The 21,577-nt window shown below is 36.6% G+C and overlaps 1 protein-coding gene across 1 annotated transcript in view; it reads left to right on the top strand.

Moving 5' to 3' along the window:
* LOC145683121 (tyrosine-protein kinase Dnt-like) overlaps nucleotides 1-21,577 on the top strand; it is a 554,239-nt gene that overhangs the window by 437,097 nt on the left and 95,565 nt on the right. The gene's annotated exons all lie outside the window — the stretch shown is intronic.

The raw sequence follows: 21,577 nt of genomic DNA, 5'->3' as shown, positions 1-21,577 counted from the left end.
AATACTGAAAACTTGCTTTATTTAGGAAAATTGAAAAATACTCTTAGAAAATTTGTCTTTTACACAACTTCGACACAGTTCAGAAGGCACACGACGTTAACGCAACTGTTGTGTAGCAGGCAACCAAATATGCATTGCTGATTATTTGGTCACATAACCACCAAGGCGCTTCAGGAAAAGTAAGTTTCGTTTCTTTTATAAAGTTCGTAAACGGAACATATTTAAATTCTTATCCACAGGATCGTAACTTGTGTGGGGGGGAGGGGAGAAGAAGGGAAACTGGTCCCAAGGGAAGCTCCCCGCCGTTCGAGGGGGGCCATTTTAAGACTTTTTTTTTTTACTCCAGATACGATACAAACATGAAATTATAAATGAAGCATCAAACAGGTTCACTACAATACATAAACAGAACAGCAGACAAAAGGAAAATAAAACAAAAATGAGTCGTGGGCCCATTTCAGTAAACAAATGTTTACTATTGAGGGTCATAGATATTTATTCGTATGGCTTTGAGATTTGTCAATATTGTCCCATTAATTAATGTGTCATGTATGGAACGGGCCCAGGGAAGTAACTAACGGCCCAGCAGACCTTGTCACGCGGAGGGCCCACAGGCTCCAAGGCCCATAAAGAGTAAGAGAAAGATGAAAAGAGGGAGCCCAAGAATTAGTAAAACTTTTTTCTAGGGGATCCAAATACGCGTATCAATGCTTGCCCCCCAGAAAAATCTAAGTTACGGCGCTGCTTATCTATAATAGATTAAAACCACAAGCAATATAGATGATTGGTAAATCTTTTAAAAAAAAAACACGCATCATATTTAATAAAATGGTTATTTCTGTAAAAAAAAAATAAATAAACGTATGGAGTGAAAACAATTTAATCTCGTTACGATGTACAAACTTTCGAGTCGAGGTGAATTTACTATTTTTTATTTTCTTTATCCTTAACAGATGGCTACTTCAAACAAAATGAACTTCATTAATTCGAGGAAAAACTCACAAGTGTCAAGTTTGTTTCCCCCCTTAAAGTTATCGTGAAACAGACACAAAAACACATGGATTTTTCTTCCTATATATCAAATGATGGAAGATCAAATTTGTTATCTTCGGTTCTGTATAATGTAAATAGCCAAGCGTAGAGATTAGCCATTAGTAACTTTAAAACAACTGAAATATGAGGAATATTTCCTTCTCAACAAACCTAGAAACTGAACTTAGTAGCACTAAACCAAAGAAAGACTAGAGCCTTTCAGATGGTCCACATTTAACTGAATGATACTTAAGGTACACTTTCTTCCAACACAATTTTCTTCCAACACTTAAGGTCGGATTTTCTGCCTGAATTCGATAATTTTTAGCTAAAGTATATCGCCATGTGCCTTATGATGCTAGGCTAACTCTGAAAATTCTATATCGTTCACCGGGAATTGAACCGGGACCACGTTCTTCAAAGATGTGTATGCTTATGATTCAGGTACACTATTATCCTGGTAGTTCTGTACTAAAGCTTTTACTTCTTGTTTATGTATATTCATTACTCATTTCCTTTATTACGTATCAAATTTCATATTATAATATACGAGGGTATTTCCAAAAGCTTCCAGCCTGACACTCAAATATCATACTTCGTTAATCGCAAATAGCCCAGACGGTTGTTGTTGTTAAGAAGCCTCATCACTGCGAAATTAAAATATCGCTAATTTTACAGTAATTATGTGATATCTTCAAATACATAAAAGATAATCGACAAGTGAAACAAGATCTCCCTAGGCAATATTATTTTGCGTGAGATACAGTTATCACTACTCATTTATCTGCTTTCGATTTCCAGCCATTTAGAAAATCGGTATTTATTTTCGCGTTTCTAAATAATTGCAAACGGAAAGCTACTAGGTGACTCGTGATAACGGTACCTCATGCAAAATAACATCGTCTAGGGAGGTCTTGATTCAATTTTCGATTATCTTTTATCTATTTGTAGATATCACATAATTATTGTAAAATTAGCGGTATTTTAATTTCGCAGTGATAGGGACTCTTAAAGTTGGAGTGAAAGACTGTAGCTTCGAGGAGATTCAGCACCCAGCCTCACTTTACAGCCCACATTTTACATACTATATCCTTGGCAACAATAGTACACTATGCGGCAAAACAAACAGTGCTGAATTTCGCGTACGATGGTGCGCAGATGCAACATGGAATGAGCTGTGAGTGCCACACGTGTGCTCAATCGTGTGTGGACTAGCGTAGTGTGTAGTTGGCGCAAAGATAATGTTACTTACACCAGAGGAGGTGTTTATTGACGAGCACTATTTCCGTTCATACGGTGCGGAGCAACATCTCACTGCAGGAGATGAGCGCCCACGTCTACTGTATTGCTCTGGAGCTATGGCATATGAACATGAAGTCTTCATTAGTAACATATGGTTCAGTGATAAAAGCCATGGGTACCTTGATCGCTACATCGATCGCTAGTTGATTATTGATCCATTCTTGCATCTTTTGCGTGGTTTCCGCCGCACCAAAAATCTACTGCCCACATTGCAACTGGGTCACTTGTCCTTCTGCCCACGAGAGTTTGGACATCACTTGATTTCCCGCAAAATGGATTTTCCATATCCTTCCCACTCCCCTGGTCTCAGGGTTCAAGACACCTATGACCACTTCAAGGTCAAATTAGGAGTAAAAAAAATAGAAAGTGGGACCATTTGGGCAATGTGGACCAGTGATCGATTAGAGCGAAATGGGTGTCATTCGATTCGTATTCACACGTACATGAATAACTGATATGCCATTTTCCCGAAAATTCTATTTTGACCCCGAAAATTAAAGAAAATCTGGAATTTTGGATCTTGAATTTTTGTTAATTTTCCGGATCAAAATTGAATTTTCGAGAAAATGACACATCTCTTATTTGTGAATGTGCAAATACGAATCGAATAACACCCAGTAATTATGTGATATCTTGAAATATATAAAAGATAATCGAAAAGTGGGACAAGAGCGCCCTCCACAATATCATTTTACATGAGATACCGTTATCTCACGACTTCCTTATCTGCTTTCGATTTCGAGCCATTTTGAAAATCTGCATTTATTTTCGCGTTTCTAAACGGCTGAAAACGGAAAGCCACTAGATGACTTGTGATAACGATACCTCATGCAAAATAATATTGTCTAGGGCGCTCTTGTTCCACATTTCGATTATCTTTTATCTATTTCAAGATATGGCGTAATTACTGTAAAATTAGCGGTATTTTAATTTCGCCGGGATGAGACCTCTTAATTTGACCTTGAAGCGGTCGGTTCTAGAAGTCAAAAGTGGTGCCATTGGACATAGCTTGTCGAAATCTACATTTTAAAACAACAAAAAAGGTTTTTAAAAATACGGGTCCACGGTAACTCCCTTTTAACCGTTAAAGAGGTAGGTTTGTTTACGTTGTAGTTCAACACAATCCAAGTAATAGAACTGTAATTTGAGTTTTAAATGACGATTTATCTGAGAAATGATTAATAATTTTGTTCATATTTTATAAAGAGATATTTTATAAATTGATATTTTGTTAATAGTTTTATAGTATTTCACTACGTCTCAGGAGAATCTAGAAAAGTTTGTTTACTGTTCGAAGTGAAGTTTCGTTTAATGATTTTTCTTTCAATGGAAGATTTTGTCTACTTATATACCTGTTTAAGAAATATTTCATAATCAACTTCATATTTATTTTTCTCTCACATGAAATGTCGCAACGATAGTTTATTAGAAGGACGGGGGGGGGGGAGAGAATGCTTCGGTTCTTCAAAACCCAATACTAACCACAATTGAGAAGTACGGAAGTTAGTGCTGCTGCATCATTACTTCTTTTTTTTTTTCGGCAACTTAGTCCTTGAAACTTCTTGTATGCAATGCGTATCACAACATCTACTTTCTTTCCGAGGCTCGATATCCAGCGTATAAAAATGAGAGACTTAGAGCTTATGTTACCCTCATTTCTCTCTCTCTCCAGATAGAAAGAGAGAGGGTAAATGGGTAAAGGCCAAAGCGACCGTGGCCAAAAGGAAACTGAGTAGATCAAAAAAAGAAAAAAAGAAAAACTCCTGCCTGAAACGAGGAACCCAAAATACCATGAGGAAGAAAAGAAACTAGTTGTATCTAAGGCACAGTAAATGTCTGGATGTTAACATCGTACATAGGTTTTCCGTCTCAAGATCAAAGACGTGTCTAGACTTCGAATCACATTTGATCATCACTTACTGGCTTTTACGTGTATCATCTCCAGCCCAGCTTCCATGAGTTGTCCAAAGTGCCTCAAAATGCTAGCCATGAAGCAATAAAATGATGTTGCATTATGAATATAATAACAGAAAGAATATTAATACTACAATATATATGAAGAGCATGTAATATCACTAAGGTTTAAAGAGAACATAGCATTATGAAGACACGAATTTTTCATACACTATACGACAAAGAAGTGAAAATTATGAAAAACGTATGGTGTAGGTAATATTCCTCTCTATATAAAATAGGTTAATAGCTTTGTTATACTGCTGAGATTACTGAATATCAGATTACTTTTAATCCATTCTATGTGAGATAAGGTTATTTCAGGACCGTTGTACTTTTTCCTGATATTCATAAATAGTAATGAATCCTTAATACCGTCTCTTCCTAAAATAAGAATAATATCCATAAAATGCGAAAGTCCCTTTAATTTAGAACAATTCATAGGATTATTCCCAAGAGCAGGGTAGAGCTAGAATTGGACACATACAGGAGACCACCAATAAACTCCGGTCGACATTTTCCCATGGGTTTCCTTAGGTACTCATTACATAGAGGTTGAGTAAAGCTTTGAGTTGCATTGGAATGAGGAAAAAAACAAGTAAATAATTCTCGTTCCTCCCGAGGATCGAACTCTGGTCGCTCAGTTCGTAGAAAGATGGCTTTCCGATTACACCAGCGCTGTTCTAGAACTAAAATCCAGCTAACTAACTAGCTCTATAACCTATGAAACCCGAGATTCAATGCCGCCTCCACAATAGCCCTCCAGCCCAACTGGATCAAGTTTCTACTTCGTATTCCTATTTCTGCGAGATCCATCTTAATATTGTCCTTCCATCTGCGTCTATGTCTTTCTAATGGTCGTTTTCCAATTGGACTGCCAGTTAAAACTTTGAAAGCGTTCCTACTTTCCTCCATTCTGGCTACATGAACTGCCCACCTGAGTCTCCTAGATTTGATGATCCTAACAATGTTTGGTAAATGGTATAAATTATGTAGTTTCTCGTTTTGAAGTTTCTGCCATTTTCCATTCTCGTTCCTCTTGAGGTCCAAATATTCGTCTCATATATTGTTCTCAAACACTTTCAGTATAGTTTTCCCTTAGAGTAAACGACCATGTTTCGCAACCATACACAACAACAGACATGATTATCACTTTATATATTTTAAGTTTCAAATTCTTTGACAGAATTCGCGACGACAAAGGATTTTGAACTGAATAATAACACAAATTCCCTGATTTTAGTCGACATTTAATTTCTTCATGAATATGTTTTTGGTATGTTAATATTGATCCTAGATATTTGAAAGTATCCACTTTATCAAAACTATTATCTGATATTTTAACTCGTCCATAATTTGCAGTATTACGATTCCGATGAAGTTCCATGTATTTAGTTTTCTCTAGAATCTTCTTAAAATAAAAGAACGCACTTACAGTTTAAAATAAACGTGCCTTATCACTGGAATAATCATATCTCAAAATAAATTTAGAGTATTGGCAAAACAAAACGTCCAGCTCTATCAAAAACTACTAATAGGGTCTATATTACCATTAAAAATCTTATTTGTATCTGAAATGTAATAAACTACCACTGAAGGGCTCTCTTGTATCTATATAAAATATATATTTCCATTAAAATACTGAGTTACATCAAAAAAGCAAATTAAATTACAATTAAAATATTCCCTTCAACCTACAAATAAGCAGAAATTTGCATTAAAATGCTCAGTTCTATCTAAGAACATATTAAACTGTCATTAAAATGGTTTCTGGTATCTATAAATAAGCATATATTTCCATTATTATGTTCATTTGTATCTTAAAATACACTAAATTGCCATTAAAATTCTCCCTTTTATCTGTAAGCAAGCATATATTACCATTAAAATGCTCATATGTATCTGCAAATAAGCATGGCTATATTACTCCTCGAATGCTGTCTTGTATCTAAGAATAGACTAGAAGAATGAGTTATATCACTATATTTGCACAATGTACACAACAGGTGCGTGTATACGCCGTGATCGTCAGTAAATACAAGGACAAACTGACCAAGAGGTAGTGTGGTAATGGCATCATTTAAAACGAAGGCTATCACTCCATCAGAATCTTCAGTCAATTTCTAGTGGCAGTGACGATGAATACTCAACGTCTGATGCATGAACTGTTTTGAGTTCGAACCAGGACATAATGCTGTACCAGCAACCCAAAACATTCGTCATGTGAGAGGGGGAGGGGAAAGTTTAGTAAACCACGGTACAGCAGCTCAGTGGTTCCAGACATTTCGTGCAGGTTGTGAAAATATCGGAGATCAAGCAAGATCCAACTATCCCGGAGTAACAGGTTCTCAGGTCATACGGCACACCATTGAAGAAAATCCATCTACTACCACATGACTTTTGTCAAACTAATTCGGCATGTGTCAGCCCATTGTAGTGCGTTACCTTCACGAACTCGGGAAAACCATCAGAAGCTGCTGCATTGTGCCACATGAGTTTACCCCAGCTCAGGACAAAGGAGAGTAGATATGTGGTGACAACGACTGCAAAGTCCACGTGAACTGAGTACCCTGAAACGGATTATCACATGCGACAAAAAAAAAAAAAAAAAAAGGATTTTTTAAAAATCAGAATGTGAACAAACAGTGCTTGAGCAAGAGCTAACTTTCACGACCACTGGTTGTCAAACCAGACCGTTTAAAGCATAAAGTGATGTCCTGTGTGTTGTGAAAGTGCGAAACGGTAAAATCACTTCCAGTTTGTTTCTAATGGCTGTACCATCAATGCCGACTCTTATTTAGAGCAGTTAGAGCGGATGCAATTTACACTACGCCAAAATTATTCTGCAATAATGAATCTAAAGTTAGCCCTGTTGCAACAGGATAACGCGAAACCACACTGGGTTAGAAAAACGCAACAAGAAGTTCAGAAACTTAATGCCATCGAGCTGATGCGACATCCCGGCACTAGGTCCTGACCTTGGCCCTTCGAATTACTACATGTTTCAGTCCATGGTGCAATTCATGAAATCACGATGTTTCACCAGCCAGCAGCAGGTGGAAATAGCAGCGACTGACTTCTGTGCCTGTTAAGGACAAGGCATAATATCGAAGTGAAACTTAAGGTATGTTGCAAAATGATACGAACGATTCAAATATGTGGCATAACTTTAGTAAGTACACGTCACGGATGGAATACGTGATATGTAGAGATGTATAAGGAGGATATGTTTACAGACCATGGATAGTTCACTCATTTCCATGGCTAACCAAATTGAAAGCAAAAATCAATCAAAACAACATGATAATGACTGTTGCAAAATGATACGAACGCAATACAAAAGCTAGTTCTAATAGACAATAAATGAGCCACTGCATAAGACCAGCTTGAACGCTCGATTAAACATGATGTTTACCAGCGTTTACAACAGAGTCACATCAATTTGATTCCATGCAGCGATGATGGCATCCTGCAACTTACGAACATTGTTGTACTGGGTACCGATGGCGATCACTGAGCGACACAACATTTCCTAAAGATTTCCCATCGGGTTTTTGTCTGGGAAATTGAAAGCCCAATCAAGTACAACCACGTCTTTCTCCCGAAAGCAATCCTTGGTAGTTCCAACAACGTGGATAGTAGCATTATCCTGTTGGAAGAACCACTCGGGACCAGCAATTTGCGAGGTAAATGACAACAAATTGTCTGCAAGTACTGTCTAGTACGTGGTTGATGTCATATGAGATGTAAGAAATTCGTGATTTGTTGTACCATAACAATCGAAGCCCTCCCCCCCACACATAATTACCGACTGTTCTTGCTATCGCTTGGAGAACATCTGCTCCTACTTCCGCAGATCGTGTCAATAGTATCATCAGCCATCGGGACTATTCAAATTAAATTTCTTTTCGTCACTGAAGATGACACGACGCGTTTTGCTTCCAGGTCACACGTATTTTGGTCCAGATCACCCGTCGCTCCTTGTGCTGCGCGGTGAGTTGTGGCTGACGCTTACGCTTCTTATATCAGAGATATGATTACAGCGTTTCACAGGTCTTGATAGGGTAGACTTATGTACACGAATGTTAGGGTCTTGTGCCAACTGTGAAAGGGATATTCCAGCACAACTTAGCTTTCGAACAACCTGTCTTTGCTGTTGTGGCGTGAATTAACCTGTTGTGGCGTGAATTCCTGATGATTTCCTTACTTCATACCGCATCCCAAGTTTAAGAAAATTGTTCAGGACACAAGCACATTGCCCAATTCAACGTGCAATTTCATTAACAGATACACCTTCTTCTTTATATGCCATTATTTGGCAATTTTCGCACTCAGATAATACTTTGCCAGGGCCCATTATGCTTCTCTTACTCGTCACCTCACACAGATGTCCTCGCCGTAGTAAACTAGCCTACACTTCTATCACTCGTCTGCTATACATTTTGCCTTCTCGTCTAGCGCCCTCTATGTTTGTAGTAGAGACCTAGCTACATGTTATTACACTAAACATGTCATCGTTCGTATCATTTTGCAACACTTTTCTTGGGCTGATTTTTCATTTTTGTTTCGCCCTGTCCTCTATACGTGTAAATTTCTACAGTACATGTGTTCGTGTAACATAAATACAACACTGTTTCATTCACCCTCACTTCTATTTTCAGTTTCCTCTCCGATCACATAATATGACGCTATCTGGTATCGTTCGTATCATTTTGCAACGCACCTTAGAAACTAGCAGGAAGGTGTCTGCAGTCATTCCAGCACAAGGGTATGGAATTTAAACGTTAACTTTTTTCATTGTACTGTAATAAATATGGGTTTGTTGCATTCCAGAATATTGCAAAATTTATTATACCCTTGTATATTACCACTTAAATAAATTAGAAAATAAGCTCTCTAGAAACAAATGAAGGAAAACTACCGTTGAAAACACGACATTGTAACGAGTAATGTATACATATCATAGTTCAATTTTTCAGAGCTCCTTTATCTGTTCATTTTGTACACTCAGTATTAAACATAAAGTCCTATAGTCCACTCGGGCTTTGTATATACAAGTTCTCCCTGCATTCTATTTTAATTGTTAACCACAGGGAAAGAAAATAGATAATTATGTATAGTAAATAAATATGGATGCTCATCGCATAAAACTATTATCTTGTATAGTTTCATTTCCTTGGGGCCTGTTGTGAAATGCAGTGAAAATTACTGAGTGTGAACAATTTCTAAAGTTGTTATTTTGATTCATTTATTTCCTTCACTGAGACATGATGTATCGTTGATTAAAATCAATTTTAATCACCTGAAGAAAATAAATATTCATTATTGTATGAAATAGTATTTGTTAATTGATTAATAAGCCATGTTTGGTGGGCGTTAAAACAAACTCATAGTCACAAATTTGGTATTGTCACATTTGCAGGTAGGGTTATGTCTTATGGATCACCTACGGTAGGGATAGGATTCTATGGTAATGCATAGTATCATAATACTGAGTTTGTTTGCAACGCACTGATGTTCTGATTTTTTTTTTATTAATCTCACTAATTTGAGTTCTTGACTGAGTCGTGTCACAGTAAAATTGACAACAATGCCTTTGGTGTTTGGCTGTGACTTTGAGACTCGGCTAAACGTTTCTGCTTCAGCGTAAGCTTTGCAGCGTTAAGCGTCTCCGTTTGAACGCGTCTCACGATCTAGGGTAGTTATAGGGTATCTTTTTTTCTGTCTTTATACTCACAATTACCTTTCTTTCTGTCACGGAGTAAAACAAGAAAAATAGAAAGAAAAACAGATTATTAATTATTAAACAAAATTAGAGATGTGTGTTACTGGAATCGACAGAAATCTGCTGTGGTTAGAAAAAGATTTGGGGAGTAGGCAATCGAACATTTAGCCTATCCTTGTGATCGAGCACTTGACAGTCCCACAAACTGCGTTTTCCTCAGCACTCAGGCCTGGTACCTGCTCTAACTATTTGGTGGTAGATACTTCCTGCATTAGCAAAGAGCTTAATCCACTGTATTAAAAGGGAAAAAATGAAATAAAATCTTTAAGTCCCACGCTTATGCCGGTTAGGCTAAAGGAGACGGTGATAATGAGAAATGAGTGAAATGGTGGAAGGAAGGAAGTGGGAGGAAACGGGAGAACCCCGAGAAAACCCAGAGCACGCTGTTTGTCCACCACAAAGTCCACACGGTGCGAGCTGAGGTCGAACCAGGGACCCCAAGCACCGGAGGTGAACGCTCTACCACTGAGCCACCGTGCCCCCTGTACAAAAAGGATGTGTATATATGGAAGAAAAGAAAATGCATTGTTTAGTGTAAATAGAGTGAGAGTATTATGTAATGTATTAATTGTGTTTGTTTATTGAAATTGTGACGCGAATTAGTTGTGTAAAAAGGCCTATCTAGTGAGACTGAATTACGTTATAGATTTAACATATTGAGAAATGAATATAAGTATTTTATTATGGTAAGCTGTATAACCTCACGACGGAAAGAACGTTTTTGTTATAGTAATCATGAACTTTTTTTTTAAATATACAAGATTTGACAATAAAGTTGTCGGACTGATGCTGGTACTTGGAAAACTGAAGTTATCGAAGCAAATCGCGGTGAAAATTATTCAGTAATCTCCCTTCTCCTCAATGCACAGATTTGTCCGTCTTACAAAGTTGCTAAAACTGGTTTTCAAGTTCTATTCTGGAATGCAGTATGACCTGTGCCATCATGAATGTCTCTCGATACCCCAGATCGTGACTCTACGGACTACAACTCTGAGCAGAACTTAAATCTTTGAGCTTCTAGCTCTTACGTCACAGAATATGCCACAAACATACAGTACCTTCCATTTTTTTATATTCTTCCAGAATCTACCGGATCAGTTTGCGATTGATGTGTAGCATATTCTCCATCATCTTCATGGTCATGCGACGATCTGCGTGCAGCATATCACGAACACGCTCTACATTATCTTCTTAACGACTGTTGATGGATCTGCATTTTTAGTGTCATGAGAAACATCTTTATATCCATTACGAAGTACGGCTTACTATACAAACATTCGACCACGACCATGAGATAGGGCATTCTCGTGGCTAACAATTCTGACCATCTCGTAAGTCTTTGTTACTGATTTCCATAGCTAACAGCTAAACTTAACGCTCGTCCTTTGTTCCATGCAAAAATCCATAAAATTGGAAATCAGAGCGTCTTCGAGGAGAAATGGTTAGAAGTACACAGACTGTGTCTTTACCAAATCTTCAAATGTACTGAAAAAAATAGCATCATAGGATTAATCTTGCCTGATAAACGGTTTTCTATCATTAGTAGCTACAGTATCGTATATATAAGTGTGTAAGTGGCTACTTCTCTTGTGTGGAGTCCCTGGTTGAATCCCCGGCCAAGTCAGTTTGTAGTGGACAACATCGTGCCCCTAGGTTTTCTCGCGGTACTACCGTTTCCTCCCACATTCTCATTCCACCAAAATTTTCATCATCATTCACTTACCTTAATCATCGTCTCCTTTAACCCAAAGATCATAATCGCGGGACGTTAAACTGAAATATTTCATTTATAAGTGTGTGTGGGTGTAACTCTGTTACATAAACAAACTAATTAGGAAAGGTTAACTGACTTAACTCCGGATCACCTCCAGTTGAAGCTCGTTCCCATAAATAGGTCCTGAATGAGCTACTGTCAGACGAAATAGAGTTAAAGAACCGAAAATAGATTTGTAATAATATTACTGACAAAAAGATCATCATATTGAAAGAGATCGGGTAAGTAGCGATGTTAATTCCGAATCTAAAGGCAACATCCTTCGATAGTACTCTTTCGTTATTGAGACACAAGAGAAGCTCTCGCAAGTGGATTCCTAATTACATCACTGCTAGACAGATAATGACATAGAAAAGAACCAGTCAAATAACGGATGGAGAGAGATTTCGAACCGGAAGACCGCTTACTGGATTTGGATTTGATGTTAGCGTCCGTTTCAACTGCGAGGCTATATGAGACGTGGATCTGCAGTTTAACATAGAATTCGAACCACATGAACTCACGTCAGGAATCAAACCTTGATCTCTCACGCCAAAAGCGCGTACGCTAACGAGAGATCTCAAGACCACTTGTTGATGGTTTGTCTTTTTCGTTCTTAAAATACAAGGCGTTGCACACGTGCAGACAAAAGGATTCTAATAGCGGCATTTTTCCCGATATAGCTCAGAATTCTGCCAAAGGACAGATTTTAGCACACTTATCCAACGTACCTAGAAAGAACCAACACAACATGGGTAAGATGTCCGGCTCCTTTCCTATGTGATTCAAAATTTGTTCAGAGAAACTCGAAATTAAAAATAATAGAAATTAGTTGTTGTAATAGAATTAGTTGTTTGTTTGTTTATTAAAGTTTAGGGTAATGCACTGAAAGAACGCATACTAGCCAATAGACCAGCAGGAGGGCCTCGACAATTAGGAGTAAGGTTGTCATGTACCACTGGCGGATCCATGGGGATTGTAGTCGGAGCGAACACCAGCATAAAGGTTATCTATTTATAGATGTATATGTAAATTACTAGCGTCTATTACCCGCTTCTGTGGGTTAAAATAATAAAAATTAAACTGCGTGACAAACATCTTGGCATTTGAAGGCGGCGCTCCAAGTTCCCTTTAAATGCTGCCAGCAAATGAGAGATCAGCGGTATTGCCACGTTTATTTTGTACACATCCACATCTATCCCTTGTCACCTGATCACGCTGTAGTTTGTCTGTTTAGCCATAGCCACACCCCTTTACCACTTCGCAACATCGCGCTAGAGCTTGCGTTTTATTCGTTTAGTTGAAATGCCAAGATGTTTGTCACAGGCTTTAATATGTTCCGTTAGTCAGTCACCTTTTACTATTATTAAAAAGTCCTACAACCGATAGAAACAAAGATAATATAATGAAAAGTCATAAAATAATAAGTAATCTATATAAATAAGAATTAAATATTACTATTGTGGGCTGGGTTTAAACATCATCGGAAGTGTCACTGTTCATCTCAGCGACCCCGAAAACTATGGATTCGGCACTAATATCGGGCATTTTCAATCATTTTTATATCTTCCCCTCACTTAAGTTGCGGGGCGGAATTTCAATTTAAACGGTATCAGAATTATCACTTTTCATCTCAGTTGCTCTGAAAACTGGATTCGGCACTAATATCAGTCATTTTCGATAATTTTTATTTATCTTCCCCTTCCCCCTTTCCTTAAGTTGCACCGTCAAAGTAAAAAAAAAAAATAAAGAAACATCCCAGGTTCAAATCTCATCTATGATTCAAGAGTTATTAACTCACAAACATAGTTACTTTCATTTATGGGTCTATTTATATATTGCAGTACTTTATTCTGATTTAATGTATATCTCAGTATTTCAAGCCTTAAATTGTCCAGAAGATGATGCGGCCCCCAAACAGCCCTTCTGCATCCACTAGTACCATGTACGCATACATGAACATTACAATTAGAGTAACTGTAACTTCATTACACAAGAAGATACTGATACAAGTAAATTAATATTCCTCCAACATAAACCACTTTAAATTCCTAAAGTGTCAAGAAGACAGAACCTTTATAGAGAGTCGTTCTTCCTAACTTTGCTGCAAATAGTGAAAAAAAAACTGAAGTATTTGAAAAGAAGAAACATAGGTACTCACTTTCGAACAGTACCATACAGTGCCAGAACGCTTCTTACATAATACCAACGACAAATATTCCAAGAGTGCCTGTTATCGACCTTAGCGAAATACAAGACGGCGAAAGAAAACATCTTTTATGATGAAAGCAATGCTGATACACGTTGGCCAAACATGCTGCTCAGGAAAATAGGGGGAGAACATTTTCTATATAAGTATTGTATTTGATTCTTGAAAATGCCACTTCACCGCGGGTATTCTGGTCCCAACGTCTCTTAGATGTTGAATCAGCTGTGAATTCCCTGATAGTTTGGCATAGAATGCTTCCCATTCAATACTTTTCTTTCCCCCTCCAATTTCTCTTCCCTCCAGATGAAACAGGGGAGGCTTTTCTTCAAGGAATATTTCCTCTCCCTCTCGCTCTCTCTTTCTCTTTCTCATGCTCACAGTTGCCATCTTGCTCTCCATTTTGCATCACATTTCACGCACATCCTGCAAACAGTTATCAGTACAGCTTTGCTTACGTTGCTGCAGCTAAGGTTATTGTCAATTAGGTGGGATATAGACTAGTATAACTTTGGTGATTAGTGTAGCTTAGGTTATCTTCGATTAGGTGAGAAGCGATTAGTATAGGTTTGTGTAGCTTACGTTATCATAAGTTAGTTGAGAATATAATATAGTGCTGCCAAAATGTCTTGAGCCGTGGCAAAAGTGTGAACTAAAGCTCACACCCGCTACACACCCACGCGTTGAGCCAATAAAGGTTCAACTGTTGCTAAGCGAGAGAGCCTTAGCGAATAGGAGTGGAATTCCTTCAGCCGATAGCAGCGCTTGGAATGGAAGACTAGATGTCAAGTTAATGCGGTATATCCATAGTATAAATTTTGTAATTAGTGTAGGTACCTTTAGTGACTAGTGTAGCTTATTTTATTTTCGATTAGGTGAGAAGATATTAGTATAGCTTTGGTGGCTGGTGTAGCTTATGTTATCATCAATTACTTGAGAATAGAGTAATATAACTTAGGTGGTTAGTGTAGCTTAGGTTACCACAAATTAGGTGAGAATAGATTAGTATAGCTTTTGTGATTGATGTAGCTTAGGTTATAAATTGAGTGAGAATAAAATACTGTAGCTTTGATGCTTAATGTAGATTAAGTTATCATTAAATAGGTTAGTATAACTTTAATAGTTAGTGTAGCTTAGAGTATTATCAACTAGGTGAGAATAAACTAGTATAGTTTTAGTGGTTAGTGTAACTTAGCTTATCATAAATCATGTGATAATAGACTAATATAGCCTTTGGTGTGAGTGTACCGTAATTTGCCTTAGGTTAACTTGGGCTTGTTAAGGATCGCTTAGGTTACCCTAGATTGGATTGACAGAACTCTGTTTCGGAATTCTGTAATATGTGTAATGGAAAATGCATTTATCCAACATGGAATGACGATAAACGATACAGACTGAGTAAGCATAGATTTAAAAAAAATCTCGTGCTGAGTATTTGGAAACATTGGCTTGCAATTCTTCATACACGCAGTTTATATGTTCTGCAATTCGTCTTCAGCAAGAGAGAGACCCAGGTTAGATTTCCAATGGGAGTAAATATGGTTTGAATCCCGCTTTACAGGTCCCAATTTTACATAACCCTGGTGCTAAGTGACGCTAAACTCCAAGTTAACTAATGTACTGGTAATTGTTGTGGTTTCAAAATTAATTTCTAACATAAAAATAATGCAAGATGTCAGAAGTTACGAAAGACTTTTTTTTTAAATGAAAATTTATTATTACTTCCGATACTTTCAACCAGGGTGGATTGATTTAAATCAGTCTGATTTAAATCACGATTTTAATCAAGATTTAAATCACTTGATTTTTTAAATAAAAATCGTTGATTTAAATCAAATTCCGAAATGAATTGATTTAAAGTGAAAGTAATTAAAATCCCGATTCTCTTCTGTTATTTCGATTATGGAAGATAATAATCATAATACAATGAGACTCAAATGTATGTAAGCACAGTATGAAAACGAGTATCATGTAGGGAACGATCAGGGAAAATCCCGTTTGAACGGGTTACGGGTGAACCCTGCTTTCTTCTCTTTGTAACACAGGGTTTTAAAATTTTATTCCAACGAGGAAATCACCATGGACATTTAAGATGAAAACTTTTTTGTGTCATGTCTATTTGTTTGTTTCCAGATAATAGGAGTGTGTTTAGAGGGGTCCGATCCCCTCTCCGAAACAACAAACAAACAAAAAAAAATAAATTTTGGGCGAAATTTATGTATTAAATACATAGAAGTTCCTCGGGATCGTAATACGACAAATTTTGGATGCGTTAAAATATCAAATAATACTTTTGATAAAGTGGATACTTGACCCCATTGCAGAACATGCTGCGATATGCGATGTGATCGCAGAAAATATGCCGCGCCTGTGCAGGAAAAATTGTCAGAGGAAATAAAATAGCCAACAGAAAAGTATAAAAACGTGCCTGCTATGTATAGATGTCTTAAATGCACGGACAACTCGCATTTGAACTGTTTTTCACGTCACATAAAGCATATTTTTAACAATCACAAGTGTTTCTTCTTCTGGAACTGATCATCTTGATTTTTTTTATTTTGGAATTCCTGCAGGGAATTCGTGTTATTATTTGGTTCAAAATCTCTTATCGTCGCGAATTGTGTCGAGGGATTTGAAGCTTTAAAATATATAAAACGATAATTATGTCTGTTGTGCTGTGTGGTTGTGAAACATGGTCGCTTACGCTGAGGGAAGAACGCAGACTGAAAGTAATTGAGAATAAAATTCTGAAACGAATATTCGGAACCAAAAGGAACGGAAATGAGTAATGGCGAAAACTTCATGATGAGGAACTGCATAATTTATACCATTCACCAAATATTGTTAGGGTCTTCATATCTTGGAGGCTCAGGTGGGCAGGACATGTAGCTAGAATGGAAAAAAAGTAGGAACGCTTTCAAAGTTTTAACTGGAAGTTCAATCGGGAAACGACCATTAGGAAGGCCTAGGCGTAGATGTGAGGACAATATTAAGCTGCATCTCGCAGAAATAGGAATACAAAGTAAAAACTGGATCCAGTTGACTAAGGATAGAAGTTAGTGGAGAGCTTTTGTGAACATGGCATTGAACCTCCGGGTTCCATAGGTCATAGAGTGAGTTAGTTAATTTTAGGCGAAATTTATCTACTTTATACGTATTTCGTGCCGCTAGCTAGTTCCAATTTTTTAAAAATATGCCCTGCCAAATATCAGTAACTTTCGTGAAAAGAAAAGTGCCATGCTGATATACATTGCTGTACTTTTTCCTTAATGCTTATGAAACATTGTTTATAGTGATTGAAATAGGTTAACGATTGGGAATTAATTCAAAATTAAAACCCAATACTTTCACTTAAATGACATAATTAACATTTAATACTAATTCGTAATGTTTTTTCTTCAGTTCGCGACTTGTATTATACGAAGATAAAGATTTGATTTAAATCAAAAAAAATCGATTTAAATCAAAAAAATCAACAAAAATGATTTATTTGAAAAAAATCATGATTTTTTTCCACCCTGCTTTCAACTGCAGATTTCTGGCAAGAAATTTGGCAAGTTGATAATACCATATCCATCAAGTAATTTCAGATCACATATATTTTTTTTTTTTTACCTCAGTACTTATGTGTGTTATTATTCAGAAGGCAAAGATGAAGTGGTTAAAAGGTTTTTAAGACAGAACCCATTGCAAACAAACGTGTATAAAATCACAGTACAATATCAAGTTTATAATAGGATTTTGAAAGGAAATAAAACATTTGCAGTTAATTGTCCCAGAAACAGAAATCACACTTTAACACATTAAAGTCAATAATTAAAAGTGTTTCGAAGAATAATCGCAATCATTCTTCTCTATTCACTAGTATCAGCAATTTTAAGCACCATCCGCAAAAGGAATAAAAAAAAATGTATCCGCTAAGAAACTCTTTTGATTCGAATATACGTGCTGACATCTTCACTCGCGCAATACTTTAATCATGATCTTTCCATGAAAATGCTAGAAGTATTATTTAGAGAGCTTTGACTGTATCAAGAACAAAAATAGTTGTCGAAGAAACAAACTTCAAATCTGGAATCAATGCAATCTAATTTATCTGATCGTTTTCAATGTCATGGTGTTTTTGTCATTGGCAACGACGGGAACATGTTTTGACTAGGATTTGCGTGAAATACATTTTCGTGTATATATAAATGTATGTATGTAAATGTATATCAGAGTCTGTCGCCGAAAGTCGTCGATGAATCGTGAAAGTGATCGAATTAGTTTACCATCGGACTAAGGAGGGGCCAAAATATTTCCGATCCGAATTTGACAGAGCCGAATCCGGAACTTAATCTGCAACCCGATCCTTGAATTTACATCTGAATCCGAATTTCAAATCCTCAAATCAATATTGGGGTCTTGAGTGGAAATTCGTACAGAATTTGAAACTTGCATTTAGATTCTTGTCCATAACTTTAATCTTGGATCCAGGTTCTCGACCGTAACTTGAATCCTGGGTCCAAATCGAAACCGAGATCCAATTTCAGAACCGGATAGAAGCTAATCATATTAATGCTTTCTAAGATGTTAATTATTTATTCCCGGTAAACATACTGTGATTTATTTATTTATCATGAAAATCATGAAATAGTTTTCTTTCCTTGTAAGGTGCGTATTTAATACTTTGAGTAGATTCTGAGAAGTAAACAGGCTTATAAACAGAGGTGGACAAGTCATGTCTTTATTTGCTTCCTTCTTCTTCGTCGTCACTTAACTTACTTTAGACCAATTATAAATATGCAATTTTGGTATGTTTACTATAGTTTTCGTCTATTAACAGTGATATTACTCAAATATTTGTAAGAGTTGATACTAAAGTAGTAATGTGTTGAATCAGTAGATACAGAACTCGAATTCAGATGCGGATTCGAGTATCCGTTGCCAAAGATCTTTGGATCTAATAAGATCCGGAACCGGCCATCTGTAGTTTAAGGCATTAGCCTACGATCGTAAGACCTGTTTGTAGTGGGTTCGAATCCCGTTTAGGACATGAGTGATGTTAAGGCATTAGCCTGCGATCGTAAGACCTGTTTGTAGTGGGATCGAATCCCGTTTAGGACATGAATGATATTAAGGCATTAGCCTGTGATTGTAAGACCTGTTTGTAGTGGGTTCGAAGCCCGTTTAGGACATGAGTGATATTAAGGCATTAGCCTGCGATCGTAAGACCTGTTTGTAGTGGGTTCGAATTCCTGTTTAGGACATGAGTGATATTAAGGCATTAGCCTGCGATCGTAAAACCTGTTTGTAGTGGGTTCGAAGCCCGTTTAGAACATGAGTGATATTAAGGCATTAGCCTGCGATCGTAAGACCTGTTTGTAGTGGGTTCGAATCCCGTTTAGGACATGAGTAAAAGATCTTTGGATCTAATAAGATCCGGAACCGGCCATCTCTAGTTTAAGGCATTAGCCTGCGATCGTAAGACCTGTTTGTAGTAGGTTCGAATCCCGTTTAGGACATGAGTGATATTAAGGCATTAGCCTGCGATTGTAAGACCTGTTTGTAGTGGGTTCGAATCCTGTTTAGGACATGAGTAACATGTATTACCCATTCAGAATGACTAAGAAGTCCATTCATTCCTGAGTACACTATTTTCTTCTCCTATGGAATCAGTCTCCTTGTCAAATGTCTTAGGTGTTTTGAATAAGAGTGGAAGATTATATTAAAAACTAGTAATATAGTTATTTTACTGGTTATAATACTGTAAATATTCTCCAAAAATATTTTTTCGCTTATTCACTGAATGAGCTTTGTATGGATATAAAAATCTAAAAAATTAAAAGTTGCTTACGTAAATACTCTTCGTTCTATATAAAGTTTCAACAGTAAATTTAGGTTTTGTTGAACAGTGTTCCGAACAAAATGGACGGGGGAGGGGTGACGGTAGAAAACGAAGACTGAAAGCGAATGAAATAACAAAAACGAAACATATACTAGGATGAGTGATGAAATATGATAGTTGGTGTTACGAAAGGAAAACAACTTCTATTCACAGTGCATATAAAAGATTATCTCACGGAAAACATCCATACAAAGTGTAAAAAGGGGAAAATATACATTGAATCACTAAATATATATATATGCTTTACGCGTAGTTTTCTTCTTTCCTCAAAAAAAAAAGTCTCTTCCATTCATAAATAAAAGGTAGCATCCCTCTTCTCGGAAAAAAGCTCGCAGTCTTCCACTCTTAACCATATTTCGCTCAATAGATAATGGGGTTAGCCATAGATTCAGAAACAGTTTCGTATGAAGAATTGCATTGGCTACGTGTTATTATGGATGTTGAATTATAGTAACTTTTCTTCAACCATACTTTTCTTCAACCTTGTATTGTGGCTTCTTCCCTCGAAAATTCTTGATTTTAGGGTTTTTTTTTCATATGTATACTTTCCAGAGAGAGCTATTAAGATGATGTATCCCTTTCTTTCTAATGCAAAGTATAATGGCAGATTATTATATACAGGACAGAAAATATTTTACTAATGCGCTTAGAATACTTTATTATTACTACGATGCTCTGTTATGGATAAAAGGTTGGTGCTAAATTCTTTGGTGAATGAAACCAAATTTCGTGTGGTTTAAAACAATAATTTTAGACTTATTTGAGATGCGTTTAGGCATCACACCACAGCCTGATAGAACTCGAATAACTTTACTTCGAAATAGGTTTTCTTGATAACAGTAACGCAAAATCTTAACCATTTAATCTATCCAAACATTGGACACGTAATGTGAGGTACTCACTTGTATCCTCTTATGATAAATCTTAGCATTTCGTCTCTAGGCGTATTAACTTCACACATATGTATATTATTAACATAGTATTAAAATGGAATGAAATCTTTGGGTTTTACGTCCCATGATTATGCCGGTTAGGCTAAAGGAGACGGCGATGATGAGAAATGAATGAAATGGTGGAATGCAAAAAGTGGGAGGAAACGGGAGAACCCCGAGGAAACCCACGCACATGGTGTTTGTCTACCACAAAGTTCACTTGGCTTGAGCAGGGATCGAACCAAGGACCCCACGCACCAAAGATAAACGCTCTACCACTGAGCCACCACGACCCCCATTTTCATACCATTATTCTATAAATGAGATACAATGCATCAGTATTTACTAGGATATAAATTATAAAATTAGGAAAAATATAGATTATACGAAAGAGTAATACAATTATATACTTTTAATACAGAAAATATATGTATATTACTTATATCGTTGCACACTAAAATAAATACCAAGAACGCAAAAGCCAGAAATATGTTTTTACGAACTAGGAGCTATAATTTTCAAGATTTATTGCGTAACTGTGAAATGATGTAAGTAATTCATTTCTAATCTGGGAAATTACTGCATTTTTAATGGTGATGGGTCACCACCCACCATAAGCTTTATTATTATTACTATTATTATTATTATTATTATTATTATTATTATTATTATTATTATTATTATTATTATTATTATTATTATTATTATTATTATTATTATTATTATT

Source organism: Thermobia domestica, chromosome 4 (genome assembly GCF_964235325.1).
Source record: "Thermobia domestica chromosome 4, izTheDome1.hap1.1, whole genome shotgun sequence".
Taxonomy (NCBI): Eukaryota; Metazoa; Arthropoda; class Insecta; order Zygentoma; family Lepismatidae; genus Thermobia; species Thermobia domestica.
The sequence above is the reverse complement of the archived record's forward strand: the minus strand, read 5'-3'. Positions and strand labels throughout refer to the sequence as shown.